The sequence below is a fragment of the Pongo abelii genome, chromosome 17 (genome assembly GCF_028885655.2).
Source record: "Pongo abelii isolate AG06213 chromosome 17, NHGRI_mPonAbe1-v2.0_pri, whole genome shotgun sequence".
NCBI lineage: Eukaryota > Metazoa > Chordata > Mammalia > Primates > Hominidae > Pongo > Pongo abelii.
Window position 1 is genome coordinate 93,954,091 of NC_072002.2, and position 12,138 is coordinate 93,966,228.

A 12,138-nucleotide genomic window follows, 5' to 3' on the forward strand; every position below is an offset into this window, starting at 1 on the left:
GGGAGTGGCAGCTCTTTCATCCCAAGTTTTATGAAACATTGCAGTGAGTCGTTCCACAAACACAGAGTAACCTCCAGTTGATGTGTAGATAAGATTGGACACAGCCTCTGTGCCAGCAGCTATCTGGAACAAAACTGAAAATATTCTCGGCATAGGAAGTATTTACGACCTGCAAATTGTCTAAGAAGAAACAGGCATTCTGTTCCTGAACATTCAACTGATCATTTGAAGACCTTTTCCACCATAAAGATGAGTGTGGGCCCCAAGGTTGCCTCCAACAGGGCAGGCGCGGTGCCTCCAACAGGGCAGGCACGGTGCCCCAGAGCCCTGAGCCCCAGGGAGTCCTCCAGGGTTGTTTCCGCATTGTTTATCTCCATTCAGGCTTCTTCCTTGAGGATAATTTTATAGAGAACACATCTCGGGGAGGCAGAGCCACCTCTCAGGTTTCTGGGAATCTCAGGTTAGCCTCAACCTGGGACGCCTGCAGACTGAGCCCAGCTCTTAACCCCACCGATGTTTCCAGCTTCCCTGGCACCCACTCTCTCCAGAGGCTCAGAGTAGGCGTTGGTGTGGAACAGCCTCTAAGAGGCACCTCGGGCTTCCCGGAGCCCCGGAACGTGGAGGCTAACCCAGGACAGAGACGGTCACTGCAGGAGAAAAGAGGACACAGTCCGTCCTTCCCCCGGTGCACACCCGAGGACCTCCTGCGCATTTGCCCCTCTGTCTGAGGCAGCATCTCGGGAATCTGCAGTCTCCAAGTGCGACAGAGGCAGCCCCAGACCCACCCATGATGCACCTGAGCCTGTGCAGGAGGCTCGCAGGAGGGTGGGGATGGCGAGGACAGCTGCATGAGCGCCCCTAAACCAGCAGCCGCAAGGCCCTCGGGTGATTGGGAGATGTTTGTATAGGGAGACTGGAGGTGTGATAACTCCCCAGCAAGCTGGGATTTCTAGCCAAGGCCAACTCCTCTTCTTATATTTTTTAATATTGAAGACGGTTACCCTGCAGCAAACCAGTCTGACTCACTTTGAAAAGTATCTGACCAGGCACAGTGGTTCACACCTGTAATCCCAGCACTTTGGGAGGCCGAGGGGAGGGGTGGATCACCTGAGGTCAGGCGTTCGAGACCAGACTTGCCAACATGGTGAAACTCCATCTCTACTAAAAATACAAAAATCAGCCGGGCGTGGTGGTGGGCACCTGTAATACCAGCTACTCAGGAGACTGAGGCACAAGAATCACTTGAACCCAGGAGGCAGAGGTTGCAGTGAGCCAAGATCACACCACTGCAGTGCAGCCTGGGTGACGGAGGGAGACAGGGAAGGAAAGGAAAAAGGAAAGGGAAAAGGAAAGGAAAAAGGAAAGGAAGGAGGGAGGGAGGGAGGGAGGGAGGGAAGAAAGAAAGGTATCTTACAGAATATTCTTTTTCTTGATTTATCTGTTATAAAAACCCATACATACCCAACTATGAGGACAACTTTAAGTGGTGAGTGAAACTGACTTGGAAACTTTTGACCTCTTAGGCGATAGATATATGTTTAAATAGATGTATGTGTGCATATATATATATATATATAATTTTTACAGATAAGAATATACGTATGTAGAAGTTATATCCATATGACAAGTACCATTTTGGCACCTAAGTTCTTGCCTTTTTTGTAACAGTAAACACAATGCCAATACAAATGCGTCTTCCTGATTAGTTGTTATCAACTAAAGTTAACAAGCTCTATGTGGACTTTCACTCTTCTAAGGAATTTTAAACATAAGCGCAGTATTAGAAACATCAACCCTGGGCAAAACGACAAAGTGCTTCTGCAGAAACGGATGAAATTGACTTTGAGCAAGTACATGTGCAGTCTCCCTCCAGGAGAAGCATCGCATCTCTCCCAGGCTGGCGCACTTGCAGAGCATCAATCACAAGAGCACCAGGCCCTTCCACACCACGGGCTTGTGGTGGAAAAATATGGAGGAGGAAGGAGACTGGGCTCCTGGGCCCTGAGCTCATCTGTCTCCAGGTGGTCACCCACACCCCCATGATGCAGCCAGCCACATCACCTGTCCTGAGCCCACCTCTTCAGAGGAGAGGGGCAGAGAGGGGCCATGGCTGGGGAGTCCCCCAGGTCCACGGTAAGTGCACGGGAAGGCCCACAGATCAAGCCACACACAGACAGGAAAACAGTTGCTGAGCCTCTCAGACGCTGTTCGGCTAGTGTGGTACTCAGCAGTGCTGCGTCTTAGATTTACTCCAGCACACAGGTTTTGGTATAATTTATTTTAAAAGTCACACAGTACGCCATTTGGCAATTTTATCACTCCAGGTATAATAAAAAAAGTATTCCATGATTATATGTCATTTGGTTAAGTCTCCATCAAACTCTTTTCAAATTCAAAGCAGCCAGCTCCACAATAAGTAACTGCAGCCCAGAATTAGTGAGCACATTTTTTTCCTTCGCGTTTAATTGAAACTGATGTGTTTTGAAATCATAGTGGGGGTTTCTCAAGAAAAGTGGTATGTGTTATTCAATCGGCATAAAACAGGCCTCTGCCAGCAAGAGGCTCACGCCCCGGGATTAGTACCCGTTGGCAGCGGTGGGCCCGAGCACTACAGCCTCTCCCAGTGGGTAAATATTTAAATTATATGTATGCCAGTGCACAGAGCAACCTGAAAGAAACCTGTTCTTTTTTCCTTCTGTCCCCCGGCTGTGAATTCTGAATAAAATCTAGGCCAGTGCAGACGCCCTTCGGTAGATCGCAGGGCTAACTGGCCTTTGGGGAGCCGCCTCCTTCTGCTCCTGAAGAGTCATTTCTCCAGGCCTGGCAGGGGCATTTCCAATTAATAGCAGTGCAGCTTTGGATCACAGCTTTGCAAAAGGGTCAATGCTAAGAAGTAAACATTGGAGCGCTCACGACAATAATTCATAAGCAGCAGGAAGGAAAGTGCTCGCTCCTCTTGTTGGGCTCGTTGGAGCCAGTTCTGGTTTATAGATTCCCATGCCAGCCACCCGCCATAAACTTTTCACAATGATGCTAAGATTCCTTTTTATTTTATTTTCATTTCTCCACCCCTTTTGTTGCTTCCAGAGTTTATTCATGAATGTGAAGCATATCTGCATGGCAAAATCCTCTATGAAACGCCTCAAGACCCACCACGGCACTGTCATTTGAATTGAACGGATGGAAACCCCAGCCTATTAGTGAGAGGATACTGGACTCTGTTAATCACCACAATAGCCAGGTTGTGTTTCCAGCGTGAGGAACACAGGTAAACAGATGACCTGGCGAGCAGCGCTGTTTTAGCAAAGGGCTGGCGACATTTGCTGCAGAGAAGGGCTGTCCTTCTGGAACTGGCGGTGACAGAGTGTGGGGTGGCTCTGGAGCAATGCGGATTTTGTTCTTGGAGCAGTCAAAAATACTGAGAGAGAGAAGAGTTTGCAAAGGCTCGTGGTGTGCCTGTGCGCAGGGCATTTCTGGAGAGGCGTGATTGGCTCCATAAGCAGATCACGGTATTTGGATGAAGGATCCTTGTCAGCCTGGAATTACCAAGGACTTGGGATTTGGCTCCATGTGGCGTGTGGTGCTCTTAGGAGACACTTCTGGATGAAAACTCAGGGCCTCAGCCTTTCGCCTGTCTTCCTCCATGTCCACACACCAAATAGACTTCTTGGAAACCCTGTCATCACCTTTTTAAAACCTTTAAACTGGTCTACATAGGTTGCAGAGTTGGTCTTTCCATCTTCACGGGCAAGGCTGGGAGGTTGGAGCTGGTGCACAGAACAGGTTGGGGGACAGCGGCTGGAGCTGCTCCCCAGCGGGTAGGGAGACCCCCATCTGCAGTGGCTGCTCAGAGAAGACGGCACCCGGGGCTCTCACCTCTGGCCTCTCAGAATTTCTTTTCCTCAACCCCCACCCTAGACACAGCACCACGAGGAGAGCCCAGCTTTGCTTTGACAGAGATGCACCAAGTTCACCGAGCCCTCCATGAAGCCGGAGGACGGGGCTGTAGGAGACTGTGTGTGCCCTTTGGCCCCCTCCTTGCCCAGCACCTGGGCGCAGCTGATACCCGAGGGAAGTGTCAGGCCCCCGGACCCAGTCTCAGGGGCATGGGCATCTGCAGTGGCTTTGCTTCCAAGAAATCAGTTACTGTGAGCAACAAAGGATGGATACTTTCTAGCACTGGTTATCTCTGAGCAAAATTATACAATTTGGCATATTTTAAAATATAAATAAAGTTTATGCTATAATTTTAATTTTTTTTAATTTAACTATATCAGTTCTTACCTTCCAACCAGTGTCAACCCAAAATTTAATGGTTTCAGGGTAATTTTTGTCTCTGCTATGAAATATGTGTTTAATTCAAATGACTCTCTCCCGCTCCCTGGTTTCCGTTCTCACCTGAAAGGCTGACGGAGGTGGGAAGTCCAGCAGTGGGGTACGGGAAGTGGTAATATCCTGAAGATGTAGGTTCTCCACGGGAGAGACTGTTGTCCAGAAAGTTCCACACAACAGGTCCCCACTGAGAGTCCAAGGCTGACGGCAAGGCAGGAGTCCCTGGGACCCCTGGGCCGGGCACAGCGCCGCCGCAGCAGGCAGGCACCGGGTGGCCAGAAGTCGGTCATTCTCTTAAACGGCCTGTACGTATCTTTGACTCTGATCCCATTGATTTTTAAAATGCTGAAAATTTCCTGACTCAAAAAGAAGTTGTCAAGAACTGCTCCTTCACGGAAACATTTTTTTTTATTTTTGCATAGACAGACACCGGCACAGAGTGGGAGAGAAGACACACACCCCCCCATCACCACCAGAAGTAGAAATTAGACTTTTAACTGTGAAGTTAAAATTAAACAGATGTCAAGGAAAGTAGCAGGCAGGTATGGCGAGAGAAGAGAGTCCTAGGAAGTGATATGGAAGGGAAGGGAAGAAGCCGGAGGTTGAAGATGCTGTATTTGTACATTGTCCTGTCCCAGAGAAAGCTACGCATCTTGCTCCACTCTTGTCCCCAGGGGTTTTCTGGAGAAACTTGAAGGAAGAAAAGAGTCCAATTACAGGGAACTTGGAGGCGGCGCTTCAATGCCTGTGCACCACGGAGAGAGGCCGGGCCTGTTCCGTGGCCAATGCAGCCTCTTCCTTACCCACCAAACAGTCAGTATGGATGGCAAAGGGAAAACCATTCATGTTTTAAAATCATAATTTACCCAAGGATCTGAAATAGTAAATAACATTTGTCTTACAAGCCTTACAATTACAACGTGTGCTTATACACTGAGCCATGGAAAAACTGTGAGATTAAAATGCTTCAATGGTGAAGCCATCTTTTCATTTTGCCTCATCACTGGGATGAACAAACTCACCAAGCAGTTGAAAATTCGGGGGGGTGTCTCCTTGTAGGGTTGGGCAGGAGTTTATCTGTGTTTCACAATCAGAAGGAACTAGGGGGATTCTAATGTATGATTCACACTCGTTTAAGGAATATTCAGGCAAGTGCTTCTAGAGTCTTATAGTTATGACAAAACCGTTTCACATAACTCTTACCTTTGTTGAAATCAAAAATTTATTTGTTTCTTTTCAACATAAGCATTTAGCAAATTTGTCGGATATTTTATGGCATGTGTCATCTTTGTCCACAATAATCTCACTTACCTGGCAAATCCTATTTGCAAATTACAAACAATTTATTTTTTGGTTTGGTTTGGGTTGGAATTTTTTTTTTTTTTTTTTTTTTGAAACAGGCTCTCACTCTGTTGCCCAGGCTGGAGTGCAGTGGTGAACTCATACCCAACTGCAGCCTCAAACTCCTGGACTTAAGCAATCCTCCTGCCTCAGCCTCCCAAAGTCCTGGAATTACAGGCATGAGCCACTGTGCTTGGCCTGGATTTTTTTTTCTTTTTTTTTTTTTTTTTGAGACGGATTCTCACTCTGTCACCCAGGCTGGAGTGTAGTGGTGCGATCTCAGCTCACTGCAACCTCTGTCTTCTGGGTTCAAGCAGTTCTCCTGCTTTAGCCCCCCAAGTAGCTGGGATTACAGGCATGCACCACCACGCCCTGCTAATTTTTGTATTTTTAGTAGAGACAGGGTTTCACCATGTTGACCAGGCTGGTCTCGAACTCCTGACCTCAAATGATCCACCCGCCTCATCCTCCCAAAGTGCTGGGATTAGTTGTGAGCCATCACACCTGGCTCAGCCTGGATTTTTAATTACAACATTAAACTGGCTTGTTGGAAGAATTTGGACTATTTTCACCATTTGAATAAAATTACTGATGATGGAATTACAGTTGACCCTTGAACAACTCGAGTCTGAACTGCACAAGTCCATTTACACAGAGATTTTCTTCCATGTCTGCCACCCCTGAGACAGCGGGACCAACCCCCCCTCCTCCCCAGCCTACTCAACTCAGAGACGACGAGGTTGGAGACCTTTAGGATCAGCCACTTCCACTTAACAAACAGTAGATGTGTTTTTTCTTCCTCATGACTTTCTTAAATGTTATTAAGAAATAACATCTCTAGCTTACTTTATTGTAAGAATCCAGTATATAACACAGAGTGTACAAAACATGGGTTTTGTACAAACCCATGAACGTACAAAACGTTGGCTCTTCATGTTCTCAGCAAGTCTTCTGGTCCAGGGCAGGCTATTCGTAGCTCATCGTGGAGGGGGTTAAACGTTATACTTGAACTTTCAGCTGCATTAGGGGGTCGGTGCTCCTAACCCTTATGTTGTTCAATGGTCGATTGTACTTAATTGAACGTATTCCTATTTGTATCTTCTCAAAGTTTACTAAAATCCCATTCCCAAGCATTTCAATAGCCAGATATCCCCACCACACTTACGGAAGCTCCACGACCCAGAGCAAATGTCTGTGGAGAAGGAAGTGCATGTCCCCCCACCCCCCGCAGCAGACCCCAGAAGGCCTCTGTCCCTCTTGGGCTAATCCTCAGCCGAAGATGTGCCCCTGATAAAGCACATAGGATGTCTTCATGGGTTGGCGTTTTTATTTTTAAGAAGCAAGTCACCCATTTTAAAGCCGGAAGCAAAGTGTTCGGTGAGTGTGATGGATGCACCCCCAGATGGCTCATGGTGATCTTGGAGGAGGCCGGGGTCAGAGTGTGCAGCGGCTTCCGAGGGTGCAGTGGCTTCTGAGCCCCGGACCTGAGATGCCCCCTTCCATGTCTCCTTCCTAACGCTGCTCCTGCAATGGCCAAGGATACACCAAGAGGCGCCTGCAGGGAGGCGACATGCCTCTTGGAAAATGCTCTTGCCTCTCCAGCTCCTCTCCAGCGCCTCTCGTGTGTCTACGACCTCAGTGTTGGACGTCAGACCCAGAGAGCAGGGTGTGACCAGCGCCGCCAATCAGCCTGAGTGCTGGAGGGAAGGCCGCCAGGCAAACAGACCGTGGCAGGATCAGATGGAGGATCTGGCCACGTGGCAAGCATCCGAGGCCAGGCACGGTGTCGGGTGGCCCTGGCCACGCCAGACCTTCCAGTGGCCACATCTTCCTACAGGTGATCCATGTCAGTGAAGGAGAGGCCCAGAGAGCAGAGGCTGAAACAGTATCTCCCAGGCCATCCTCACAGCTCCCTGGCAGCCAGCAGCTCTCAGACCAGCTTTCACAGCCAACTCAGAGTGACGGACCCACAACTGCCTCCAGCACGAGGCAGATCTGTCTGCCCACCCAGGCCAGCACTCCAGCAGAGGGGCCCAGACAGACGCCTCAGAGCTCAGAGGTTTGTTCATGGCACCCCAGGTGTGGAGAAACGCCAAATCAATTCATTTATTAAGACAGCTCCAAAGAGCTCAGGAAGTATTTATGTATGTCTTAACAACTTAGTGGCCACATTAAAAAAAAAAAAAGCTACATAACTGTAAAGAAAAATAGTTGTGTCATCTGTGTGTATCTTAGCCACAATCACTGGATCCTGGGCTGTGCGCCACTGTTAACACCTGGCACAATTCTCAAGCCTCGGGTCCCAGGGTGCCCTTACCGCCTGTTCTCCACTGGTTCTTACTCAGCACCTGATCCTTATCACAGCAACCAGGGAAAACCCAGCCTCACAAAACCTGGCGTCCAGGTCGGGAGTGTGGTTCAATCCACCATGAAAGCCCCACACATCTCCCCGGCCTTTCATGGGGCGTCCAGCAGGCGCCCACTCGGCATCTCGGATTTCCCTGGAAATGGAAACTGCAGGTGGTGCCTCAGCACGTTCCGAGGCATTCCCGTGGCCAGATGTGTCTCATGCGGTGAGCTGAAGAACGAGTCGCCTGTTTAGCTCCTTTCTCACCAAAATCACGGATGCCAACCAGCGCAGCTGCACCCTGACTGCGACAGGCCCAGGCGCCCTCAGTGCCGGGCGGGGGGTCCCACTCGGACCCCAGCTTCCATCAGAAGTGCTCTGGACCTGCAGGGAAAGGGCTGGTGCCGTCGGGAAAGCTCAGGGATGCTCAGCTCCAGTCTCCTCTTTTCATTCAGATGCGGCTTCGCCCAGTGGAAGGTGCTCGGGGGAAGCTGAAGATCCACGTTCTCCACAAACGTGGGCTGGACTCTCAGGCGGGGTTTTCTCCGACGGCAGACCTGTGCTGCCAGGCTCGGGACGAAGTGTCTCACTTTCCCACCGTCCACTGGGTGAGGCGGAGCCGCTCCTGAAGGATCCGATCCAGTTCAAAGCGCAGGCCGTGGAACAGGAAGGCAGCTCCCCCAGCTTCGGCGCTGCTGCCCTGCGCAGGACTCCACGTGGCTGTTTTAATCCCATAACAGCATTTTAATGTGATGGTTGGGAAAAGCTGCACTTGGAATCACATTCTCTGCAGATCTGTGAAGTGGCCACACCGTGCCAAGCACTGCGAGCGCAGGGGTGACCGTGCCGCGAGAGGCGAGGACGGCGACTCCATCCGTCAGCGAGTCCTGTGGGTACACGGAGGGTTCGGGAGGCCTATCCGAGGTATTGCGGCTGGAGGGGAGGCCTCCGCTCATCACAGAGGTGTCTGGGGTGGAGGGGAGGCCTCCGCTCATCACAGAGGTGTCCGGGGTGGAGGGGAGGGTGGAGGCGAGGCCTCCGCTCATCACAGAGGAACATGTGCGTTCTGCGACCAGAGAGGAGGAGGCTGGGGAGCCCCGGGTGTCCAGGCACGAGGGAGCAGTGCGATGTTGAGCCCCACAGGTCTTCAGGACAGTTCTGGTTTTATTTCTAAGGCAATGGCGAGGTATCTTGAACGCTGGCTGTGGGTACTTTCTAAGCGGTGAACTTTCATGGTGCAGCCTGGGACAAAGAGACCCGAGGGGGGGCTGGCTGGAGGCCCAGGTGCAGGTCCTGAGGGGTGGCAAGGACGGCTGACCAAGAACATGGAACCGCAGGGCTCTGTGGCCTGCTGGATGTAGGCGAGGTAGAGGGAGAAGCCTAGGCGGCCCCATGCCTGGGAGGAGGCGGTGGCCTTTCTGAGAGACAGGTTGTCGCAGGGTCGGGGAGCGCTTCTAGGGATGCCATCCCCCCTGCGCCCCACGCCAGCCTCCTCTCTGCACTGCCCGTGCAGAGAATGAGTGAAGGGTCAGACAGCTTTGGAAACGGCCTGGTTCCTGCTGACTTCCTGCAAGCTTCCCATAAAGGAACTGTGAGGCCACCACGAGCACTTGCAGCCCCTTCAATCGTGGGTAAAAAGGAACTCCCAGGAACAGGGATGGGGCGGCCACAGCAACCCAGAAGTGAAGGCAGCCGGCAGGGCAGGGCACGTGGGGGCTCTGGAACCCCCATCCCACAGGCCAGCAGGGAGCCACGAGGGGCTGCTCCGGCCCCAAAATGCAGGACGGGCCATGGGGGAGAGTTCGGAAATCTCATTGCCCTCTTCAAAGCTGGGAGCCAGACAGAAACTTCCCGCTGTGACGAAAACACACATGGGCACATTCGCACCCACACACTCCACACTCACACATGGGTGCACGCACATCCACACGCATAGGCATACACAGGCACACACCCACACATGTAAATATGCACATATACACATTCACACACTACACACATGCATATGGGTGCAAACACATCCACACGCACGCTTACACACATACACACATACGCACTCACAGTCTCAGCAGCTGCTGCCTGGGCTCTGGGCAAATCACCTATCCCAACTCTATTTTACCCAGTTCCTGTTTTTCTCTTTCTGTCCTAAGACCCTGAAGGCACACGTCCCTGGTTCTAGCAATCTGACATTATTCTCACTTGTTTTTAATGACTCCTCATGTGATAGAGAAGGTTCCCACATAACTGTATTCCACCTCTAATTACAAGGCTTCTGAGAAAGATGTATATCCTGAGAGCATGACTTCATCATTGATACAGGAACTTACCACACCCATATTTACTCTATGAAAAGTCTTCAATGACTTTGAAGAGTCACCAATGGATCTGCCAAGAGTCAGGTCACTCACAGGCAATCTACACAATCTAAGTGCCTTCTGCACGGAGCAGACAAATTAACAAAACATCATGAAACCCTCTTATGAAGTAAGCACCCAGCCAACGTACACTTTTTTTAAACGTTCACCTTTGTTAACAACTTAAAAATACAAATTAAAGCAACAGTGAAATGTCGTTTTCTCCTTCCTAATTGGCAAAGATTGTTAAAAGCAACAATAATAGGTGTTGACTAGGATTTGATATTACAGACACTCTTGTACCTCCTCATATAAATACAAAGATACTCAACCTTTCTGGGTAGCAATTTGAAACTATGTGTCCATGGCCTTACAAATGCTTATATCCTTTGAGTCTAAAATTCCACTTTCAGAATTCTGTCTTAAGAAAACAATCAGACATGCAGATAAAGATTTGTGTACAAGATCTGCACAATTATAAGAATAGAAAAGCATTGGAAATGTCCTACATTTCAGAAAAGCAAACTTTAAATTAGTTACGCTACATTTCTATAACAGAATCAGTGGTGTGCTGATAAATGTTTATTAATTGACCCTTTGGGAAAAAAAAATTTTGAGACAGTGTCTCAATCTGTCTCCCAGGCTGAGGCACAGTGGCGCAGTCATGGCTCACGGCAGCCTCAACCTCCTGGGCTCAATCAATCCTCTCACCTCAGCTTCCCGAGTAGCTGGGACTACAGTGTGCACTACCGCACCTGGCTAATTTTTTTTATTATTTTTAGTAGAGATGAGGTCTCTCAGTATGTTGTTCAGGCTGGTCTGGAACTCCTGGGCTCAGGCAATCCACCCACCTCGGCCTCCCAAAGTGCTAGGATTACAGGCGTGAGCCATGACACCCGGCTCAAGAAAAACGAAAAAGTTTTTAAAGCCCAGATTTGTAGTGATTGCCAAGGTCTGTGGTGCTAGCTAGTAACATGGAATCGGTGGACACAGAGTTCTGAAGATATGCACATTTTCTCTTCCCCAAGCTGCTAAAAGCCAGCTGCCACTCACCACTGAAGGAATATTATGTAACCATGAAAAATTGTGCTGATTAAGGAAATTTAATGACATGCAAAAATGTTCACAGTATAATGTTATATGGAAAAAAAGACACAATGCCACATTCCTTGTGTTTCAAATTTTGCTGCATAAATCATAAGTTTTACACCTGACAGAGAACCATAGTCTTAGGTATGAATGTGCAGGTAGGTATAGATATCTGTAAGAAAATAGCCCAAAACTTTAACAGTGGTTGTCTCAGGATTATCTAACAGTGGGATATTCTCCTTTATCATTTTTATGTCTAATTTCCAACTTTTCTAAAATGTACTTGAATTCTTTTAAATTCAGAAAATAATGTTATTTTAGAAAAGAAAATGATTGGGGTGCTAGATATTGTTGTGTGGCAGTGTTCCCAGAAGCTCTTCAGATAAGGTTCTTGAGATGGAAGAGCCTCCTATTTTGATCTTAACCTCCACAGCTCCACCCCTTCACACCGGCAACCATCCATCACACGGCCGTTTACTGTTCGTTCCCTCAAGCAACTCCCAAATGCTTTCACAATGGGAGTTTCTAATGAAATTGTTGGTATCACAAAAGGCATGTAATGTTTTGGAAAGAACGAAGAAGCAAAGATTTCAGAAACGGGAGAATGGAGCTGTTACACTCTTTGGAGAAGTTTCTCCCTTGCTCAACGTACCTTGGCCCAGCAGTGAGGAGGTA